This window comes from Scyliorhinus torazame, chromosome 4 (genome assembly GCF_047496885.1).
Source record: "Scyliorhinus torazame isolate Kashiwa2021f chromosome 4, sScyTor2.1, whole genome shotgun sequence".
Taxonomy (NCBI): Eukaryota; Metazoa; Chordata; class Chondrichthyes; order Carcharhiniformes; family Scyliorhinidae; genus Scyliorhinus; species Scyliorhinus torazame.
The window spans coordinates 291,693,942-291,717,988 of NC_092710.1; the positions used below are offsets into that span (position 1 = coordinate 291,693,942).

Consider the following 24,047-nt stretch of genomic DNA (forward strand, 5'->3'; position numbering starts at 1 on the left):
CGAGTCACTGTCTGTGTGGAGTTTGCACATTCTCCTCCTGTCTGCGTGGTTCTTACCCCTACGACCCAAAGATATCCAGGATAGGTGGATTGCCCCTTAATTGGAAAAAAAGGATTTGGATACTTTACATTTTTTTTAAATGATCGCATTGAATGGCAGAGCAGGCTGAATGGCCTACCCCAGTTCCTAAACCAAATTTGATTCAGCACTGAGTGACAAAAGGAGATATCAGTAGCACAGTGGCTAGCATTGTGGCTTCACAGCACCAGCAACCCAGGTTCGATTTCCCCCCGCTGGGTCACTGTCTGTGCGGAGTCTGCACATTCTCCCTGGATGGGATTCTCTAATCCCGCGGCAGAGTGTCCACACTGTCGTAAACGCCATCGCGTTTTACAACGGCGTGAACAGGCTGACCTGATGACTAATTCTGGGCAGCAAAAGGGGCCAGCACGGCACTGGAGCGGTTGACGGCGCTCCCGCTGCTGATCCCGGCGTGAACTGGGCGCCGTGGGATCCGCGCATGCGCAGTGGCACCGGCACCAATGCGCGCATGCGCAGTGGCCTCCTTCAACGCGCCGGCCCCGACGGAACATGGCGCAGGACTACAGGGGCTGGTACTTGGGAAAGGAGGCCCCCAGCCAGAGAGGCCGGCACGCCGATCGGTGGTCGGAACCCCCCCCCCCCCCCCCCCCCACACAGGCCGCTCCCCGACCCTTCCATGCCGAGGCGCCGGCTGGACTCAGCGTTTTTACGACGGCCGCTCGGCCCATCCCAGGCCAAGAAACGGCGGGCCGGCCACGTAGAACGGCCCCCTACCGGCGCCGCGCCAACCAAGCTGGTGCCAATGGCGCCGCGTGCCGGCATCAGGGCGGCGTGGCGCGATTTGCACCGGTCGTGAGGATTCTCCGGCCCAGCCCCGGGCTGAGAGAATCCCGCCCCCTGTGTCTGAGTGGGTTTCCTCCGGATGCTCCTGTTTCCTTCCACAGTCAAAAGACATGCAGGTTAGGTTAGGTGGATTGGACATGCTAAATTGCCCTTAGTATCCAAAAAGGTTAGGAGGGGTTATTGGGTTACGGGGATAGGGTGGACGTGAGGGCTTAAGAGGGTTCTTAAGTTCTTAAGGATTTAAGCAGTGAAAATCAGGATTGCTGATAGGCCAGAAGTGGAGGAGTGCAGAGATCAAAAGAATGGAGGAGTAAGAGTAGTCCATTCAGCCCCTCGAATCTGTCCCATTATTCGATAAGAGTGTGGCTGATCTGATTGTGGTCTGGACTCCATTATCCTGGCTGCTCCCCCCCTCCCCCCCATTACCATTGATGCACTTGTGAATCAAGAATGTAGCTACCTAAATACCACAGAGGGCCGTAGGAAGTTAAAGGAAGGGCAGAGCGAGACCATAGAGGGGTATTGAAAACAAGGATGTGAATTTTTCAAATTGAGCCTGTTATAAAAATGGGAGCCATGATGTGGAGATGCCGGCGTTGGACTGGGGTGAGCACAGTACGAAGTCTTACAACACCAGGTTAAAGTCCAACAGGTTTGTTTCGATGTCACTAGCTTTCGGCAATAAAAATGGGAGTCAGTGTGAGTCGGCGACCATGGGGGTGATGGCTGAACAGAAGTTGGTGTAAGCTAGGATTCAGGCAGCAGAGATTGGATGAGCTGAATAATTGGGCACAATTCTTCCAAAAGGGAACAAAGGTCCCTAGCCACTCAACACAACGCGCTTTGTAGAAGGGGCCCGAACCGGGAACGCATGGCCGAGGGTGGACATTGGCCCCATTTTGTACAGCTTGCCGAAATTCCCCAGTGTAATGGGCGATTGGGACGGCAGTTTGAAATGGCATCCCGATCTCTGAGGCCCCTGAAACCAAACCCGGCCTTCCGCCGATCAGAACACACTGAGGATCGCCGCCCCCTTGAACCCACACAGGGCACCCCCGACCCAATCATGCTCCCAGGTGGCACTGCCAAGGTGCCAAGCTGACACTGCCAGTGTGTCCAGGAGGCACCGTCAGTGCCAGGGCACCACTGTGCCCAGAGGGCATGCAGTTGGGAACCTCCATTCCCCTGGGAGACCCCCATGAGTGCCTTCCACCTGGTCCCCATTTGCGAGGACCAGGGCCGAATAGTGGTCGCCCGAGGTATATGAGTCAAAGGGGATGAATCTCATAGCCTAAGGTACCTCAGGAATCCGCACATTAGAGTGAGGCTTACTGCCTCGTTGGATCTCGCGAAGTGTGGTAAGCCGGGTAGATCCCATGCTGCATGGTGGCAAGCTGCATTTCTGTCGCAGTGTGGCTGTTGGATCACGTCTACTGTATTTTGGGTCAGCAGAGGAACAGGCATGGGGATGCCAGTTTTCCAGACTCTGACTAAAGCAAACACCTGTATAAAAACCACTTCTGTATCGCCGCAGAATATATTTGAAAATGAATGCTCCAAATAGTACCTGGTCACAATATTCTTTCTGCATTCGGATGACAAAAAAGTTAAAAACTAATATAATAGCAGCAGGGTGGCACAGTGGTTAGCACTGCTGCCTCATGATGCCGAGGTCCCAGGTTCGATCCCGACTCTGGATCACTGTCCGTGTGGAGTTTGCACATTCTCCACGTGTTTGCGTGGGTTTCGCCCCGACAACCCAAAGGTCTGCAGGGTAGGTTGATTGGCCACGTTAAATTGCCCCTTAATTGGAAAAAAATTGGGCACTCTAAATTTATTTTAAAAAAGGCAAAAAAAACCTAACGATGGGCGTCATTCTCCGACCCCCCGCCGGGTCGGAGAATGGCCGTTGGCCGCCGTGAATCCCGCCCCCGCCCCCGCCGAAGTCTCCGGTACCGGATATTCGGCGGGGGCGGGAATCGGGCCACGCCGGTTGGCGGGACCCCCCGCTGGATTCTCCGGCCCGGATGGGCCGAAGTCCCGCCCAGGAATTGCCTGTCCCGCCGACGTAAATCAAACCTGGTATTTACCGGCGGGACCAGGTGGCGTGGGCGGGCTCCGGGGTCCGGGGGGGGGGCGCGGGGCGATCTGACCCCGGGAGGTGCCCCCACGGTGGCCTGGCCCACGAACGGGGCCCACCGATCCGCGGGCGGGCCTGTGCCGTGGGGGCACTCTTTCCCTTCCGCCTCCGCTACGGCCTCCACCATGGCGGAGGTGGAAGAGACTCTCCCCACTGCGCATGCGCGGGAAACTGACAGCGGCCGCTGACGCTCCCGCGCATGCGCCGGGAAACTGACAGTGGCCGCTGACGCTCCCGCGCATGCGCCGCATTTCCGCGCCAGCTGGCGGGGCAACAAACGCCATTTCCGCCAGCTGGCGGGGCGGAAATCCCTCCGGCGTCGACCTAGCCCCTCAATGTTGGGGCTAGGCCGCCAAAAATGCGGAGCATTCCGCACCTTTGGGCCAGCGCGATGCCCGTCTGATTGGCGCCGTCTTTGGCGCCAGTCGGCGGACATCCCGCTGTTGGGGGAGAATTTCGCCCATAATTTCCCCACTTTCCTTAAAAAGTGACCTCAAGCAATTTTCTGTGAGTTTTTCACACTCTGACACCTCACTAAAGAGACCATTCTTCAGCTTTTTGGACTCTGGAGATTTGCCCGCACCACCTCAAAAACAGCAGCAATAAATCATGTATGATCATTGATCTGAGGAAACAGTGTTAATGTCACTGAACTAGTAATCCAGAGGCCTGCAGGCTGATGTTCTGGGGGCACAGGTCCAAACCGAGCTCAGCAGTTAGTGGAATTTATATTCAATTAATAATCTGGAAATGAAAAGCTAATGACCATGAAACCATTGTCAATTGATGCAAAAACCCATCTGGTTCACTAATGTCCTTTCGGGAAGGAAATCTGCCATCCTTACCTGGTCTGGCCTACATGTGACTCCAGACCCACAGCAATGTAAAAGCAAATTATTGCAGATGCTGGAATCTGAAACAAACACAGAAAATGTTGGACAATCTCAGCAGGTCTGACAGCATCTGTGGAGAGAGAAGGGAGCTAACGTTTTGAATCTGGATAACTCTTTGACAAAGTTGAAATTTATGCTGTGGTGGAGGGGATGCATGGAACAGTGGGGCTGGATAGAGGGCTAGTGATATGTGGAGATTGACAAATATGTCATGGAGAAAGGGAATGTAAATGGTGGTGGTGATGACTAAGAAGGTGCTGATAGTGGCGCAGTAAGAGATCAGAACAAAGGTAAGCAGCGGTTAAAGAACAACTTGGAACAGTGAGCAGGTGGCCCTCATGGGGAGGGGAGACAATGGTGAGGGGGAAATGGATAGATGGAAGAAATGAAAATAAATGGGTAGAAGTCAAAATGGGGTGAAGTTGGAAGGGAGAATTCACAGTCTGAAGTATTAACTCAATGTTAAGTTCCTGCCTAATCGGAAGATGAGGTGCTGTTCCTCCAGTTTGCATTGGGCTTCACTGGAACATTGCAGCAGGTCAAGGATGGACATGTGGACAAGAGCTGGACGATGAGTTCCAATGCAGTCTACTCTACATTGGAGAGACTAAAGACAGACTGGATAACTACTTTACAGAACACCTTCAGTTCGTTCACAAACAGGACCCAGACCTTTCTGTCACTTGCCATTTCAACTCATCATCCTGTTGTCATGCCTTCATAACTACCCTTTTCTTTCCATTAAGGGGCAATTTAGCGTGGCCAATCCACCTACCCTGCATATCTTTGGGTTGTGGGGTGAGACCCACACAGACGTGGGGTGAGACCCACACAGACATGGGGAGAATGTGCAAATTTCACACGGACAGTGACTGGGGCCGTGATCAAACCTGGGTCCTCGGCAACGTGAGACAGCGATGCTAACCACTGCGCACCCTGCCACCCCTTAACTACACATTTAACCTGTCCTGTGGCCTTCAATAATCTGTGGACAAGCACCCCAAGTATCCTCTGTTTCTCTGAGGTTCCTAATGTCCTGCCATTTATTGAGTCCTTCCTTGTCTTGTTACTCCTTTCCAAGTGCATCACCTCGCACTTTTCAGGGTTAAATTCCATCTATCACTGACCTGCCCGTCTGACCAAACCATTTATATCTTCCTCCAACCGAAGACCTTCATTATTTCGCAGCCTGCCAATCTTCATGTCATCCGCAAACATACTTATCATCCCCCCAACATCCTCATCGATATTGGTTATATGTATGAGAAATGATAACGGACCCAGCACAGATACCTGTGGCATGCCACTGGACAGCGGCCTCCAGTCACCCAAATAGCCTTCCACCTCCATCTTCTGTTTGCTATCATTAAGCCAGTTTTGAATCCATATTACCAGGAGATCCTGGATCCCATGTGCTTACCTTCTCTGTCAGTATCCCATGTGTGATCTTGTCAAAGGCTTTACTGAAACCCATATGAACTACATCAACTGCACTACCCTCATCTACACACCTGGACCTCCACAAAAATTTCAATCAAATTTGTTAGGCGTGACAACCCTCTGACAAAGCCACGCTGACTGTCCCTGACCAAACTTTGCCTTGCCTCTTCAAGTGGAGATTGATTCTGTCCTTCAGAAGAATTTTCTCCAATAGATTCCCTACCACCGATGTGAGTCTGTAATTCCCTGGTTTATCTCCACCACCCTTCTTGAAAAGTGGAACCACACTTGCGGCCCTCCAATCCTCTGGCACCCCCCCTGTGGCCAGAGAGGGATTAAAAATTTGGGTCAGAGCCCCTGCAATTTCTTCCTTTGCTTCCCACAGTAGCCTGGGATCCAACTCATCCAGACCTTGGGATTTGTCAGCTTTTAGCCCTGCCAAAACCTCCAATCCCTCCCCACTCTTTATGTCAACCCGTTCAAGAGCCTCCCTATCCCCGAAGTCTGTACCTACATTCTCCTTCTCCTGTATGAAGACGGAAGTACTTATTTAACACCCTACCAATGTCCTCCGGCTCCATGCACAGATTCCTCCCTCGGTCCTTAATGGGCTCTACTCTTTCCCTGGTTATCCTCTTCGCCCCCAATATACTTACAGAATAACTTGAGATTCGCCCTAATCTTACCCACCAATGTCTTTTCATGTCCCCTCTGTGCTCTCCTAATTGCTTTCTTAGGTTCCCCTGCACGTTTTATACTCCACTAAGCCCTGATGGTAACAGATCCAAATAATTGAAAAAATAATTGAAAATAAAAGTTACAGAGTTATTGGGGAAGTACAGTGGACTGAGACTAATTAGATTACTCCCAAATGAGCTGGCATACGAATGATGGGCCAAATGGCCTCTTTCTGTGCTGCATGTATCTCTGAGAGGGTTGTGAAGGCATGGATTGATCGATTAGAAATAATAGTATGCAGGGCGGCACGGTGGCGCAATGGTTAGCACTGCTGCCTCACGGCGCTGAGGACCCAGGTTCGATCACGACTCTGGGTCACTGTCTGTGTGGAATTTGCACATTCTACCCGTGTCTGCGTGGGTTTCACCCCCACAACCCAAAGATGTGCAGGTTCGGTGGACTTAATTGGAATATAATAATTGGATACTCTAAATTTATTTCTTAAATAATAGTGTGCAAATTATTCTCTATCAGCCCAATTGTGATCGGTCAAATGAGCACAGAATCATCCCTACTGTGCAGAAGCCATTCGGCCCATCAAGCCTGCACTGACCCTCCGAAAGAGCACCCTACCCAGGCCCACAGTCCCTCCTTATCCCCATATCCCATCTAACCTTTTGGACACTAAGAGGGAATTTATCATGGCCAATCCACCTAACCTGCACATCTTTGGGCTGCGAGAGGAAACCAGGGCACCTGGAGAAAGTGCAAACTTCACACAGACAGTCGGCCAAGGGTGGAATTGAACCGGGGTCCGTTCATATATTCGTCTTATAATGCGAGCGTGGATTCCGCTTGGCTTCCTAATTGTGCGGCGGCTTCTTCATAATAAACAGGATGGGTGGGTACACAAATACGCAATACAAGTATGCCCCTTTCCCCTTTATCTGTTATTGGTGATGTTGAACACTCAGAATCTAGGAGGAATTTGGGGTTGCACAGATACCTAGTTTGAAACAACTAAAGGACTAAGAATTTTTTTTCTCTTTACCGCTGGCTGAAAGACATGGGACATTAATGCAGAGTAGAAAAGTGCCATTGGTTTCAGCCTGAACACATTTAACTTTTATTGTTCCCCAGAAAAAAGCCCACTTTGTTATTTGAATAATTGCTAATGAAGGTGCGAACAGACAGCCAGCAATCCTGCTTTGACCTAGCTGTCAGCACCTTCTCTTCTCTTTCTCAAGCAAAATTAGTGCACAATCTACCGGGCCATCTATAAGCAGGATACTTTCAAACCTCCACAATGCTTTTCATTACACATTTAAAGAGCACCCTCACTCTGGCACCTTGCAGTTTTAAAATTCAAAACCTACTTTTTGTGAATGGCTGCCAAAGAATTGAGACGGGGTGGGAATAGTGTGGGGTCACTTTCTGCCCATCAAACCTGATTCACTTCAAATTAATAGCTCCAAGCTGAAGACAATGGGTTGCCTTTAAGCCTAACAGTCAGAGATAAGGAAGCTTTGCTGGATAGTAATCTGCGTATTTAGCTGGATTTTAAACATTTAGCTTCTTATGCGTTTCTTCCTTACCACTCCTGACCCAATCAATTATTCAACTCTGAAAGACTCAGGTAATGCCTTTGGCATACAGACCATTCATGGAGGAGGATTTCATCACCAATCCTCTCTTTGGAAATGAAAATGTTTGCCAATGACCATTAGAGAGAAGTAGGTTAAACACAGACTCAATTAAGTAATTTAGCAGCTACAGGCGGATTATGCCATGAGTCACAGCTACAGCATGGGATTATTCTATTTGCAGCACGGGTAGACATTAATCAAGCACAATTGCCTCACGCACATTTTCAGATGCCATTATTAGCGGCAGCCATGCAAGTTATGACTCTGCCAGAAATTTAGGGGGCAGCATGGTAGCATTGTGGATAGCACAATTGCTTCACAGCTCCATGGTCCCAAGTTCGATTCCGGCTTGGGTCACTGTCTGTGCGGAGTCTGCACATCCTCCCCGTGTGTGCGTGGGTTTCCTCCGGGTGCTCCGGTTTCCTCCCATAGTCCAAAGATGTGCAGGTTAGGTGGATTGGCCATGATAAATTGCCTTTAGTATCCAAAATTGCCCTTAGTGTTGGGTGGGGTTACTGGGTTATGGGGATCGGGTGGAGGTGTTGACCTTGGGAAGGGTGCTCTTTCCAAGAGCTGGTGCAGTCTCGATGGGCCGAATGGCCTCCTTCTGCACTGTAAATTCTATGTTAAAAAAGAACAGAACAAGGCTCACGGCGTCCACTGCAATACTCTGCCGTGGCGGGAACATGCAACAATTTAAGTCACTGCTGTAGAGAATTCATAGCCCATTTGGCCCAACTGGTTCATGCTCCAGATGAGCCTCCTCCCATCCTGTTTCATTCATCTTACCCTATCAGCATGTCAGCTGGTCTGAAATTTGAGGTGGGGAACAGCGGGGGAGGGGGTCTCTCTTAAAACAAGTAATCCCCCTCCGCTGATGCAGACAGAAGAGGAAATTAACCAGGGTTTCTGTCCCTGAAATCTAAGAATAATAATAATTTTTATTAGTGTCACAAGTAGGCTTACATTAACAGTGCAATGAGGTTACTGTGGGGGCAGCACGGTGGTGCAGTGGTTAGCATTGCTGCATCATGGCGTCGAGGACCCAGGTTTGATGCCGGCCCCAGGTCACTGTCCGTGTGGAGTTTGCACATTCTCCCCGTGTCTGCGTGGGGCTCACCCCACAACCCAAAGATATGCAGGGTAGGTGGATTGGCCACGCTAAATTGACCCTTAATTGGAAAAAAAAGAATTGGATACACTAAAAAAAAGTTGCTGTGAAAATCCCGCAGTCGCCACACTCCGGCACCTGTTTGGGTACACTGAGGGAGAATTCAGAATGTCCAATTCATCTAACAGCACGTCTTTCAGGACTTATGGGAGGAAACCGGAGGGCACAGAGGAAACCCATGCAAACATGGGGAGAACATGCAGACTCCGCACAGACAGTGACCCAAGTCAGGAATCAAACCCGGGTCCCTAAATATCTAGTGCCTCCAGCTGGAAGTGCATGAGTTCTCCATGTTGAGTTAAGGCATGCTTAAATGCAGTGCTCCCATGACTGAATAGTCTGTCTATATTCACTCTCTCGGTTCAACTATGAAGGGAACCTATTTGGCTTAGATTGTGAAGGGCTATCAGCAACCCTGAGACCATACCCCAGCACAGCTTAGTGCCTTTGGGACAGGAGGAGTATTAAAAAACACAAGATGCTTAATATATTTTGCCTGCCAGTTTGGTATATAAGTTGACAATCACAGAATCCCTACAGGGCAGAAGGAGGCCACTAGCCCATCAGATCTGCACCGACCTTCTGAAAGAGTACCCTACCTAGGCCCACTGCTCCGCCCCATCCCCATAACCCCACCTAACCTCCACCTCTAGATGGGTTTGCATCTGGGCTTGTGTTAATTTCAATGTCAAAATGGTGTTGTATTGGAAAATACTTTGGGAAGTGCTGATCTACGCTTTACAACTTGTTAATGGCTCTCTATCACAAAAAGCCAAACTCAATCCTGAGAGTGTAGCGTTTTATTTTATTTTTTATAAATTTAGAGTATTCTGGGCAGCATGGTAGCACAAGTTGCCAGCACTGTGGCTAGCAGCGCCAGGGTCCCAGGTTCAATTCCCCGCTGGGTCACTGTCTGTGCGGAGTCTGCATGTTCTCCCCGTGTCTGCGTGGATTTCCTCCGGGTGCTCCGATTTCCTCCCACAGTCCAAAGACGTGCAGGTTAGGTGGATTGGTCATGATAAATTGCACTTAGTGACCAAAAAACTTAGGAAGGGTTATGGGGATAGGGTGGAAGTGAGGGCTTAAATGGGTCAGTGCAGACTCGATGGGCCGAATGGCCTCCTTCTGCACTGTATGTTCTGTGTTCTATTCAATTTTTTTTCACAACTAAGGGGCAATTTAGCGTGGCCAATCCACCTACCCTGCATATCTTTTGGGTTGTGGGGGTGAGATCCACGCAGACACGGGGAGAATGTGCAAACTCCACACTGACAGTGACCCAGGGCTGGGATCGAACCTGGGACCTCGGCAAGTGCAGCATTAAGTTTGGTTTGAATGTATCAAAGCTTCCCACTGACCTTTCCTAACCTTGGAACTTAAAAACTACCCGAAGTGTAGCAGTTTAAGCTAGTACGGAAATGAATCAATTTGTGAAAGTCTATTTTATTTGCGCAATGTAGAGGGAAGAGCCAATCACTTCTATGTTTTTTCTCTCTTTCTAAACAAAGACCAAATAAAACTTTGTTGTATTACAGGGAATCCCCAGAACTGGTGCATTGTAGTCAGCAGCTATTCAGTGGCAAGCAGCAATCTTTCTAATGTGGGTTTATTTCTTATGTAGAGCCACAGAGCACAGCAGCAGGAAAGAATTTTGCTGATGTTCACCCTGACGTATATTTGGTCGTGTAGATGGTATACTGACATTCACTGGAAGTCAGTCACTGTACTGACTACTTGTTTAGGCTGGGCTGTGCATTTCCTGTTTGTGGTTCTTCTGAATGTTTTCCCACACTCCTGTACAGTTTTTTGTTTACTGTGTTTATCAGCTCAATCTCTTCACTGCCTTACTTTTGTTCCCTTGAACCTTGATACCTTCGCTCCCCTTCCCCCACCACCCCACCTTCTTCTGCCTTCCCCAAGAAAGAAAAGGCTATGGGTAATTCTACTTTGGAGTTGTACTAAGCCCCTGCTGGACATATCATTAACTGGTCCTGATGAAAGCTTACTGACTAGAAATGTCAACTTGTTTCTCTCACCACAGATGCTGCCAGACCTGTTGAGTATTTCCAGCATTTCTCTTTTTATTTCAGATTTCCTGGGCGCAATTCTCCCAGCCCTGCGCCGGGCCGGAGAATCGCCGTAACCGTGCCACGCCGCCCCAACGTCGGCATGCGATTCTCTGAGGTGCGGAGAATCGGCGCCATTTGCGCCGGCGCGTTTGGTGCGCCGCCAGTCGCGAGCCGCTTTCCGTGGCCGGGCCGCCGATTCTCCGGCCCGGATGGGCTGAGCGGCCGCGCGGAAAAAGCAGAGTCCTGCCGGCGCCGTCCACACCTGGTCGCTGCCGGCGGGAACTCTGCGCGAAGGGTCAGGGGGCGGCCTGCGATGGGGTCTGGCCCGCAAGCGGGGCCCACCAATCGGCGGACCGGCCTCTCCCCCTCCCTACTTTCATCCAGCCAGCATCCCCCCAAAATAAGCCCTACTTAGTTGCACGTCCGGCCCCAGAACCCCCGCTCCATGTTTCGTCGGGGCTGGCGCGTTCTGTAAAGCCACAGCGCATGCGTTTACGTTGCGTGAACCGCTCCAGTGCCGTGTTGGCCCCCTATGGGCGCCAGAATCACTAGTGCCCGCACCCATTTTGTGCATTGTGAAACGCGACGGCATAATTTACATAATTTAATTGGCCTCTGTTCCTGAACAGTTTTTCTTGTATATAGATAGAACCATAGATTCCATAGAATCCCTACAGTGCAAAAGGTGGCTATTCAGGCCATTGAATCTACATTGACCCGCTGAAAGAGCACTCTACTTAGGCCCATTCCCCCCCAACCTACCTCCGTCACACTACCTAACCTGCGGATCAATTTTACCACTGCCAATCCACTGGACATGCACATCTTTGGACTGTGGGAGGAAACGAGAGCACCCCGAGGAAACCCATGCAGACACTGGGAGAAAGTGCAAATAGTCACCCAGGGCTGAAATTGAATCCGGGTCCCTGGCGCTATGAGGCGGCACTGCTAACCACTGTGCCACTGTGCTACCTCCAAAGGCAGTGCCATCACTGAGAAGAACCTGCTGAAAGCCATTTGTGCAGAGCCTAGATGGATTCCCAACTTCAAAGTACAGTGGCACTCAAACAGCCTTCTGATGAACCATCTAACCTGTTATTCATTCCACCTGGAAGCTAGGCACTGATGATATCCATTAATAAGAAATAAGGGAATCCATTCTTCTGGCTATATTTACAAGCAGAGATCTGCGTAGTGACCTCTATATTGTGCGTGTCACATGCAGGTATCATTATCATCCAGCCAGCAACAACCTGAAAGGAAACCTGTCAGAATTGCCATTCGTAAGACCCTGATCTTAAACAGATCTGCTTTCTTCCTCGCTGCCAACTCCAATGAGTTTAGTATAATTACTTTAGCGCTGCTGTGAGACCCATTTGGGGTCTACTTGTACCAGTTTAGCACTGAATACAATATAAAAGCACCATCTGATGTGTTAGCTCTCCAGAGTTTCCTGGCCTTTTGTTAAGAGTGCTCTAATTGTGCCCACATCCTGGGTTTGCAGCAGAGTGCACTCCTCCAACACAGGAGCAGCTTAAAATAAGTGAAGTCCCAGCCTCAAAAGGTGGTGTTGAGGTGTAGGCCTCAGAAGCCTGTTTTTCTTGCGTAATTAAAACCATCACTTGACTGGATACGCACATGACAGAAAATCAAACTCAAGCCAGTAACAAAATAATAGACACAAGGGGCGAAATTCTCCGGGAACAGCGCGATGTCCGCCGACTGGCGCCCAAAACGGCGCAAATCAGTCGGGCATCGCGCCGCCCCAAAGGTGCAGAATTCTCCGCATTTTGGGGGGGGGGGGGGCCGAGCCCCGGCCTTGAGGGGCTAGGCCCGCGCCGGACGAATTTCCACCCCGCCAGCTGGCGGAAAAGGCCTTTGGTGCCCCGCCAGCTGGCGCGGAAATGACATCTCCGGGTGGCGCATGCGCGGGAGCGTCAGCGGCCGCTGATGGCATTCCCGCGCATGCGCAGTAGAGGGCGTCTCTTCCGCGTCCGCCATGGTGGAGACCGTGGCGAAGGCGGAAGGGAAAGAGTGCCCCCACGGCACAGGCCCGCCCGCACATCGGTGGGCCCCGATCGCGGGCCAGGCCACCGTGGGGGGCATCCCCCGGGGCCAGATCGCCCCGCGCCCCCCCCCAGGACCCTGGAGCCTGCCCGCGCCGACTTGTCCCACCGGTAAGGTAGGTGGTTTAATCTACGCCGGCGGGGCAGGCATTTTAGCGGCGGGACTTCGGCCCATGTGGGCCGGAGAATCGCGGGGGGGGGGGGGGGGGGGGGCGCGGGGCAATCTGGCCAACCGGCGCGGCGCGATTCCCGCCCCCGCCGAATATCCGGTGGTGGAGAATTTGGCAACCGGCAGGGGCGGGATTCACGCCAGCCCCCGGCGATTCTCCGACCCGGCGGGGGGTCGGAGAATCTCGCCCAAGGTGATTATTCCATCCCGCAAAAAAGCTGTGAGAGAAGAAAAACGTCAGGGAAAAAAAACAACTCTCACTCTTTATTTTAGGACAAGATCCAATTTTTGACAAAACAGCAGACATTGAGCTAATCGCATTACTGAAGGCAGCAAGCCAAATCAAACAAGCTAAATAACTGGATCAAAGCGGAAGCACCGAATTACTGTCAACAAAGAAAAAAAAATGGCTAGCTGCCCAAAGAAGACACAGAAAGATGCTTGTTAGGTTAAAGACATTTTTTGCAAGTCACGTAAATGTATACTCGCTGATGCCATGCTCAGGGAGAGCATGGGGCATTGTTGCGTGTTGTATGCCCTATCCCTGATCCACACTTTCGGCATGGCTCCTCATCTTGGAATGCAGGAACGTGTGCCAATTTGCCCAATGGAGCCCTTCCCGGGAATGAAAAATGTGAAAGATGAGCAGCATAATTATCCCAGAACACCACAATGTCCTGCTTTTGTTAGTAATGTCTGGAGGTGGAGAAAGAAACCACACATTGACCTTCCTAATCAATATGAAACCTGGCACCTATTTTCACTTTATGAACAGAAATTTTGAGATGATGGTCATCTTGATTAACCGTGCACCTAACAGGGCAGAGCAAACTATTTGTCCACTACAGGTTGTGTAAAGAAATGTTTGCATTTATGTAACAAGTTTCAGAAGCACTGGGTGGACATCTCAAGATGATGTACAGCCAATGAAGTGCTTTCAAAGGGTTGTCACTGTTGTAATGTTGGAAACGTGACAGTCAATTAGCATGCAGTGATGTGAAAATGACCAGCTAAATTTGATTTTGCAATGTTGATTCAGGGACAAATGTTGGCCAGCACACCAGGTTAACTCCCCTGCAATTCTTTGAAATCTGGGGTGAAATTCTCCCCCAACGGCGCGATGTCCGCCGACTGGCGCCAAACACGGCGCCAATCAGACGGGCATCGCGCCGGCCCAAAGGTGCGGAATGCTCCGCATCTTTGGCGGCCTAGCCCCAACATTGAAGGGCTAGGCCGACGCCGGAGGGATTTCCGCCCCGCCAGCTGGCGGAAATGGCGTTTGTTGCCCTGCCAGCTGGCGCGGAAATGCGGCGCATGCGCGGGAGCGTCAGCGGCCGCTGACAGTTTCCCGGCGCATGCGCGTGAGCGTCAGCAGCCGCTGTCAGTTTCCCGCACATGCACACTGGGGAGAGTCTCTTCCGCCTCCGCCATGGTGGAGGCCGCAGCGGAGGCGGAAGGGAAAGAGTGCCCCCACGGCACAGGCCCGCCCGCGGATTGGTGGGCCTCGATCGCGGGCCAGGCCACCGTGGGGGCACCCCCCGGGGTCAGATCGCCCCGCGCCCTCCCCCCAGGACCCCGGAGCCCGCCCACGCCGCCTGGTCCCGCCGGTAAATACCAGGTTTGATTTACACCGGCGGGACAGGCAATTTCTGGGCGGGACTTCGGCCCATCCGGGACGGAGAATCCAGCGGGGGGTCCCGCCAACCGGCGCGGCCCAATTCCCGCCCCTGCCCAATCTCCGGTACCGGAGACTTCGGCGGGGGCGGGGGCGGGATTCACGGCGGCCTACGGCCCAGGATCTTTAACATCCAACCAACCAGGCAGGTGGGGCCTAGGTTTGACATCTCATCCAGAAGTACTTCCTCAGCACTGCACTGAAGTGTCGGCCTTGGTTGTTGTGCCATTGTGGGATTTGAACCCAGAATCAAGTGCGACCAACTGAGTCACAGCTGGCACGCTGAACATTTGTTCATCTGATTGAATGGCATGCAATCCTCCCAATGATGCCCTCTTACACATTCTTCCTTTCCTTCACATCTCACCACTGGTGGCTATGCTTTCAGTCATCTAAGGTTTATTGTGGAACTCCGTCCATAAATCTCTCCACTTCTCTCTCCTTTAAAGCTTACCTCTTTGACCAAGCTTCATAGACTTAAGTTCAACATGAGTTGCTCAATCTCTCCCCCTGTGGCACGGTAGCATAGTGGTTAGCACTGTTGCTTCACAGCGCCAGGGACCCGGGTTCGATTTCCGGCTTGAGTCACTGACTGTGCAGAGTCTGCATGTTCTCCCTGTGTCTGTGTGGGTGGGTTTCCTCCGGGTGCTCCGGTTTCCTCCCATAGTCCAAAGATGTGCGGGTTAGGTCGATTGGTCACGCTCAATTGCCCCCGTAGTGTCCAAATGCCAGACACTATCTGGGTTGCCAGATTGCGGGGATGGTATGGAGGTGTGAGCTTAGGCAGGGTGCTCTTTCAGGGGCCGGTGTAGAGTCGATGGGCCGAATGGTCTCCTTCTGCACTATGACTCTCAGGGCTTTTATGTTTGCATTCTATCGCCACTCATTTCTCAATCTGTTCCCTATTAGATGGTTCCATCTGTCCCATCAGGTTCAGGAACCATGCACCATAGTAGCCTCATGTGCAGAACAATCTTACCACTGATTTGTCAAGCAAAATCCAAGTAGGACACATAGGTTAATTCCCATGCTAGGTTTTAAACAGAGCTTTTGGAGATAATTTTCATGTTTACCACTTGCAAGCGAGCAATAATGTCAGCCACATCTTAGTCGGTATCTCTCTTTACCAATGACTCACAAGGTTGTGGGTTTATGTCCCTCTTGGGAGACCGGAGCACCAAAACATCGGCTGGCATAATAGTGCTAAACTGTCAGAGATGTTTACCTTGGATGAGACATTGCACAACAGCCCTCCTGCTTTCTAAGGTGAAGCACAAAATGTTTCATCATTCTCTCCCTGACTTGTGCCTTTCAGATGGTGGTGGAAAGGCTTTTGGGATTTAGGTTAGTGGCAAAGGTTAGGGTACTCTGAAACCCACGTACAATGAGAGAAGACAAAAGTCTAGATTGCAGCATTACGTAAGTCATTCAAAGAGACCACTTCAGCCGCAGAGCTGCACAGCTGACCTGATCAACCCTTCCCCCCCTCCCACCCCACCCCCTACCGCCTAACCTGTTTGCTCCATTCATATTCCAGAATTATATATATTTTAAAAAATAAATTTAGAGTACACAATTCATTTTTTCTAATTAAGGGGCAATTTAGCGTGGCCAATCCACCTAACATGCACATCTTTGGGTTGTGGTGGCGAAACCCACGCAGACACGGGGAGAATGTGCAAACTCCACACGGACAGTGACCCGGAGCCAGGATCGAACCTGGGACCTCGGCGCCGTGAGGCAGCAGTGCTATTCACTGCGCCACTGTGCTGCCCAGAATTATATTTAACATTGATAAGTGGAAGCAGTACTACAGAGTGCCATTCCTCAGCGTTTCAGATCTGTATTATTTGAAAAATAAATTACATAGCTCTTGAAGGTCAGCACAGAATGGTTAAATTGACATGTTTCAAGCTAACATCTCTCAGCCCATTTATCTAGCTGAACCTTTGTACCATTTGGTGCCTTTGCAATTTATGTTACATTCTGTTGCTGTTCAAAATTCAAAGTTTGCATTTTGAAGTGGATTTAAGACAGTGGAAAGGGTTCAAAGAACACACAGCAAACTTTTTTCTGCAACTCAGAATATCTCTCCTCAAAACTGCATGCTGTTCCTAAACGGCTGGAATGACAGAATACATGGAATTATAAATCTGAAAAGTGTGAATTTTAAAATGACTAAATTGCATCAGTCCTCTTTACTTCATTTTTACCCAATAAGAGCACAGCTCAGACTTGAGGAAATCCTGGGCAATTCGATGTGAACCCTCAGAGTTCCACTCTCAGAATATACGCAGATTGAACCACACCACAATATCTGCAAAAATACCTCTTTAACTTGCTGCTCGCAGTGACTGAGTGAGCTTTATCCTGGGTGTACGGGCTAAGAGGAGCAGAGGTTTAATCCTGGTTTATGCATGGTCAGCTGATTTCGGTTGGAGCACCCCTTAAGGTGTGTGTGTGTTGTGGAGGGGGGGCATTACTGGGGTGACAGGAAATAAAGTAAATCAACTGAGCTGTCGTCTCTAATCCCTGGCCGACAGTTGCTGCCAAAAGCGTAACCTATGTGGACATTGGAATTGGATTCGGCTCTGATACTCCCCATGACTCACACTCTGGACCTGGACATATCTAATAGCCACCTGAATAAGACAACAGTGGCCATTCTTACTCAGCAAGTCATATCATAGCAGGGGCAGCACGGTGGCTCAGTGGTTAGCATGGCACCGAGGTCCCAGGTTCGACCCCGACGCCGGGTCAGTGTCCGTGTGGAGTTTGCACATTCTCCCCGTGTCTGCGTGGGTCTCACCCCCACAACCCAAAAAGCTGTGCAGGATAGGTGGATTGGCCACGCTAAATTGCCCCTTAATTGGGAAAAAAAAAATTGGGTACTCTTAATTAATTTTAAAATGTCATTGGAGACATTCAGGGTAAATGGTTCATTGGGGGGATGGGGGGAGAATAAGGACAAAGAATTGTTTCTAACAAAAAGAATGTTGCTTTGGGAAAAAATATATTTGGCTATTTGTAGGAGTTGTTTGGTGGAGAGAAAGAAGAGTGTCAGGATCTTGGTGAGTAATTTCTGTTATGATATTGCTCTTTTAAAAATCTTTTTGAAAATAGCATTGCTGCCTCACGCTGCTGAGGACCTGGGTTCGATCCAGGCTTCAGGTCACTGTCCGTGTGGAGTTTACACATTCTCCCCATGTCTGCGTGGGTTTCGCCCCCACAACCCAAAGAGGTGCAGGGTAGGTGGATTGGCCACGCTAAGTTGCCCTGTATTTGGAATAATTAGATGAAGTAAATAGAATATTTTTGTAAAAGAAATTTCCTATGCAGGCTTAATTCAGTAGATATGTTTAATGGAGTTAAACAATGAGGCTATTGGGGTCATCTGATATTTTCTGAATCATAGAATCATCTTGGAATCCCTACAGTGCAGAAGGAGGCCATTCGACCCTTTGGTCGAAAGAGCATTCTACCCATTACCACTCCCCCGTCCATCCCACCCTATCCCGGTAACCCCATAATATAACCTGCACATCCCTCAATACTAAGGGGAAATTTATCATGGCCAATCCACCTAACCCGCACATCTTTGGACTGTGGGAGGAAACTGGAGCACCCGGAGGAAACCCACGCAGACACGGGGAGAATGTACCCACTGTTACCCAAAGCCGGAATTGAACCTGGATCCCTGATGCTGTGAGGTAGCAGTGCTAACCACTGTGCTGCCGAGTTAAAATCTGAGGGGCTTCGAGGAACTGCGATGCCAGTGGACCTTTATATTCTATTCAACTGTTAACGGTTTCTATTCAAAATCCTGAACATACCAAGGTGTGGCAGTCCTTGCTCCAGACTTCAGCCTGCTCTAAGAGCTTCTCATCGGTCAATCCCCTCCAGATGACCCGAGGACCAACTTCCCCGAAGGGCTTGCCAAAAAAAGAAAAGGAAAGCTTCCGCAGCTGACCTCCAGTCCTCACAAGCGAACAGCACTCGTAATCCATCATGGCCAAGAAGGGACAGTTGTGTGGGTCAGACCAGCCATGGGCAGCCACGCTAAAAATAAAAGCTCACTACAAACAGTTCTTGAAAAAAAAAGCCACATGAGTGCATAATGCTGGGTTCAACTGCGATACCAGCAGGTCAAACAGACACACAGCTTTAAATACACCGTTTGTGCACGAGGAATGTTACTTCAATTAAATCCGAACATGCCTCAGATGGTGATGCGTTCACTTGCATTCAATTAAATCCTAAGGTCATGAAAAACAAAATGAAACTAAACCAACAAAATTGTTAAGAGATGAAGAAAGCCATTCCGTTCATTTTCGTTCATTGCGCCATTTGGTTATTGCCTACATAACTCTACCAAACATCTATTCTTACCTTAATTTCTAAATTTACCTTTAATTAGTTTATATTTGAATTCACCCTTGCTCTGTCACAGTAATGTCCAAAGTTAATCTCATCCTGTCACTGATCACCCTATATGTTTTTTAAGTCATCTCTCAAGTTAACCTCCTTTCCCAGTTTGCAAGACCAGAGATTTCTAGAATGGTTCTCCTGGAATGAAACCATGAAACCTCTGATGCTAGTGATCAGCCTGGGGTCTTTGGAACACTCAACAACAAGACCGCATCAGCTCATTGTTTGAATTGTAATATTGCTAACACTGGCAAAGTACATGTGTGTGGGGCAGCACGGTGGCGTAGTGGTTATGCCAAGATTAATATTAACTTGAATGATTCAGCCTGCCTTTTCTTTATGCCACAAGTGAGCTTTCACAGATGCAGAATTCCTGCTTGCTGCCGTTACCTCAAACAAATGATCATGATCATTCATTCTTGTTTGAACAAATCTGGATAAAGTTTGGCTGATCCTCATTTGGTTCCTTTTGTGCCATTTTCCCCTTCTTTCTAGAAGTGGGCAAACTTCTTTGAAACTCCCTTAATGGGAATACATACTGAACTCACAAGGGTAGCCCGGAGTTAAGATGCACATCAACCATTCAGTCCATTCTAGGAACTTCCGGTGACGGCGGGCGGGAGGCAGCCGTACACTGGAGGGCTCCCGCTCAGGAATAAAAATTTTGGAGTTTTAACACCCGGTCCCGGGGACAATGGAGGCTGAAAAAGCTGTAAGAAGGCACAGAGAGAAGAAATGTCTAGGTTTGGGAAAAAAACAGCCGTGAAAAAGAGGGTTAATGAAAGCCCGCCCGTGAGTGGAAAAGTCAGTGCAGGAACTGTAAGGAAAAGCGGAATTTACAGTGCAGAAGGAGGCCATTCGGCCCATCGAGTCTGCACCAGCTCTTGAAAAGAGCACTCTACCCAAGGTCAATACCTCCACCCTATCCCCATAACCCAGTAACCCCACCCAACACTATGGGCAATTTTGGACACTAAGGGCAATTTATCATGGCCAATCCACCTAATCTGCACATCTTTGGACTGTGGGAGGAAACCGGAGCACCCGGAGGAAACCCACGCACACACGGGGAGGATGTGCAGACTCCGCACAGACAGTGACCCAAGCCGGAATCGAACCTGGGACCCTGGAGCTGTGAAGCAATTGTGCTATCCACAATGCTACCGTACTGCCCCAACACGGGAGGCCGCATTGCTCACAGTAGAAGAAATGACCACGGTGATGGCTGTGGAACTTGAAAAACAGTTTACAAAGCACATGGAGGTGATGAGGAAGGAGATGGGGGCAGTATTGAAAGTGCTGGTGGAGGAGGCGATTGCCCCGGTGAGGGCGGCGATATCAAGCGCAGCGGCAGAGGTGCGGGAGCAAGGTGAGATGCTGAAGGAAGTGGAAGAGGCATTATCACAGCACAGTGATCAACTCACCTCGATGGGGAAGGAGTTGCGGAAGGTGATAGAGACCAACAAGGGTCTGCGAGCCAAAATGGAAGGTCTGGAAAACAGATCCAGGCGGCAGAATCCGAGGATTGTGGGTCTGCCCGAAGGGATGGAAGGCCCGAGGCCGACGGAGTATTTTGCCACGATGTTGACAAAGCTATTGGGGGAGGGGAAAGATCCCTCTCGATCCGAACTGGATCGGGCTCATCGGTCGTGGAGGCCTATGCCAAAGGCAAGTGAGCAGCCAAGAGTAGTAACTGTGTGTTTCCGTAGGCATAGTGTGAAGGAGAAAGTCCTGTGCTGGGCAAAGCAGAAGCGGGTGGTGCAGTGGGCTGGAGCTGGTATACGCATAAACCAGGATTTTACGGTGGAGCTGGTGAGGAGGTGGGCTGCCTTCAGCCGGGTGAGGAAGGCACTTTACATCAGCAAGGTGCAGTGCGGCATAGTATATCCAGCTAAGTTGAGGGTGACCTACAAATCCAAGGACTTTTATTTTGGGATGGCAGAAGTGGCAGAGGAGTTTGCGAAGGCAGAAGGACTGTGGCAGAATTGAGAAATGGGACTGAGAGCGGGTCGTGTACCGAGGTAGCCTCATGTAACTTTATTTTTTCACTGCATGTTGGTGTATGTACTAAATGAGTCGACGCTGTATATATTTGGCCAAGGGAAGAGTTGGGACTTTCAGTTGCAAGATGGTTCTTTGGGGCTAGGGATGTGTGCTAAAGGGGATTTCTTGGTTTTCCTGGGCAAGGGGGAAGGAGATCCGTGGTGGGGCCTCCACGCTGGCCGGTTTAAGCCGGCCAGTGAAGGGGAGTGAGGTGGGGGGAGGGGCTGCGGCCATCGGAGCCTGGCAAAACAGGTTCCGATGAGTCTAGCAGGGGTGAAAAGTTGGGGGAAGGAATCGAAGTTTGGGGGAGGAGTTTACAAGAGGAAGTGGCGGGGAGGAGTCTGGGAGAGGGGGTGCGGGGGTGTCTACAATTCATGGGTGTCATTCACGGACTCTCGGGATTGAATGGCGTTGACTATTAGGGGGGGTTGGGGGGTGGACTATATATGTCAATGGTGATCATAGTTGATTCCCGATTCCTTTTTTCCTTTTTATCCACCTTGGGAGGTTTTGTTTTATTTGATGCTTATATTGTCAGGTGGGTCATTGTTTGGGGGTTGGTGGGAGGAGGGGATCGTTGCTGTTGGTAGGGGGATTGACTTTGTATTCGTTACTGTTTACTGTTTGTTGGTGGGGTGTAAATTCTGAGAAAATGTTAAAATGGAGAATAAAAATATATTTTTTTAAAACCATTCAGTCCATTCTAGTTCATTAAAATGGTGGAACAGGTTTGAAGGGCTGAATGGCCTACTCCTGTTCCTATGATTCTGTCGCAGCAGTCACCCAGAAGCTAAAATATTTTGAAAACAAACAGAAAGAGAAAATTTCCAATTATATAGCACATTTAACATCCTCAGCGTTTCCCCAAATTATAGCCAATGGGGTTCTTCTGAATAGAAGCCACTGTTGTAATATAGGCAAAGGCGACAGCAAGTTTGCTCACAGCACGTTCTCACAAACAATAAAGAGAATTGACCAGCTAGTCTCTTTCAGCCAAATAGTCATTCGGGTTCATTTTAGTTTCGGCAGCATTCCGTTTCGTATGTGAACCTGGTTGGAGACTATTGGAAGGAGGTAACTGTGGCGCATGTACCTTGGCCAGTGTTAGTAATACCACAGCTCAAAATGGTTCCTTAGTGAATCACCACTGACGTTGCTGCATTCTTGCAGTGGAGGTGATTCAGAGCAGACGACGATTGATCACTAACGTCAGAAACCTCAGTCAGAAAAGCACTGGGGACACTTGGGCTTCCAAACCAATGTAAGGAGGTTTACTTGAGAGAGTTACCTATCGGCCAAGGCTACAATTTTGAACTGTATTGATGTTATAAAGGTGAGGTGTGGGCAGCATGGTGGCGCAGTGGGTTAGCCCTGTTGCCTCACGGCGCTGAGGTCCCAGGTTCGATCCCGGGCTCTGGGTCACTGTCCCTGTGGAGTTTGCACATTCTCCCCGTGTTTGTGTGGTTTTCGCCACCACAATCCAAAGATGTGCAAGGTAGGTAGATTTGCCATGCTAAATTGCCCCTTAATTGGACAAACTGAATTGGGTACTCTAAATTTATGTTAAAAAAAATAAAGGTGAGGTGTAAACCAGCTCCTGAACACAAGTCAGCTGAAATTGCTGCATGTGCGCACTTTTATTCCACACATAAACAAACCAGCCAATAGCCAATATTTCTAAATTGAAATCCCACTTTTCATTGTGCTGAGGCTCTCGCTGATAGGTTTGTTTTTGGGCAGTAGAGTGAGGGCTTCTGTGGGAAAGGCTGATTTTTAGTGAGAATATATGTATAGCATAGGAGGTAACCATCCTCACACACTGCCACAGGATATTAATAGCAACAGGGGGGTCAACAGGGAAGTAATTTGAAACTGAGTTTGCATTTACAGCTCATTTGCAGTGAGACTCAATCATTTCAATTGAAATGGATTGCACAAGTAATGTCACTATGACTTTGAGTTTATTCCCAATATGTCCCTTTTATTCACTTCTCAGATGTCTGATAATTCCAGGTAGCCACTTGAAGTTCTACGTCCCACCTGTCTGACCAATATTACTACATTGATTTACAGGACTGCTGTTAATATACTCATTCATCATGCTCCATTCAGAGGCCTTTATGGGGCAGACGGAGGTCTTTCAGACCATTATGTATGTGCCGGCTCTTTGCTAGAGCAGTCCAGAACCACCCAGGGGATGTGGGCATTGCTGGCAAGGCCAACATTCATCGCCCATCCATGACCACTAAGTGGCTCACTAGGCCATTGCAGAGGGCAGTTAAAAGAGTCAGCGACACTGCTGTGATTCTGGAGTCACATGTAGGCCAGGCCAAGTAAGGACAGCCGATTTCTTTCCCTAAAGGACATGAATGAACCAGATGTGTTTTTACAACAGTCAATGATAGTTTTTGTGGCCACCGTTACTGAGATGAACTTCCAATTCCAGATTTTTAATTAATTGAATTTAAATTCTACCAGCTGCCATGTCCCCGGAGCATCTGCCTGGGTTTCTGGATTACTAAGCACATTACCTCATCATAGCCATGCATGTTTATTTACTTTAAATATGTATCCAATATTCCTTTTTTTTTAAAAGAGCAATGTTCTCTGACTCAAACCATTCATTGTGTCAGAGTGATCCTTGCAACATAACCTCATTCTCTTAATGACAGATTTAAAATCATGAGGCCGCAGCAGGATTCAGGTGGAGTGAGGCCCCGTTTACTTTCCAGGAATCAGGGGCG

At 49.5% G+C, this 24,047-nt stretch overlaps 1 protein-coding gene across 10 annotated transcripts in view; it reads right to left on the minus strand.

Moving 5' to 3' along the window:
* Window positions 1-24,047, minus strand: part of LOC140410993 (PR domain zinc finger protein 1-like) — a 121,168-nt gene that overhangs the window by 69,758 nt on the left and 27,363 nt on the right. Inside the window, exon 3 of one of the 10 annotated variants that reach the window (XM_072499904.1) lies at window positions 3,871-3,938. The exons of the other annotated variants lie outside the window; for them this stretch is intronic. The gene's annotated coding sequence lies outside the window, so the exon portion shown is untranslated. The remainder of the gene's footprint in view (window positions 1-3,870; window positions 3,939-24,047) is intronic. 10 annotated transcript variants of the gene reach the window in all.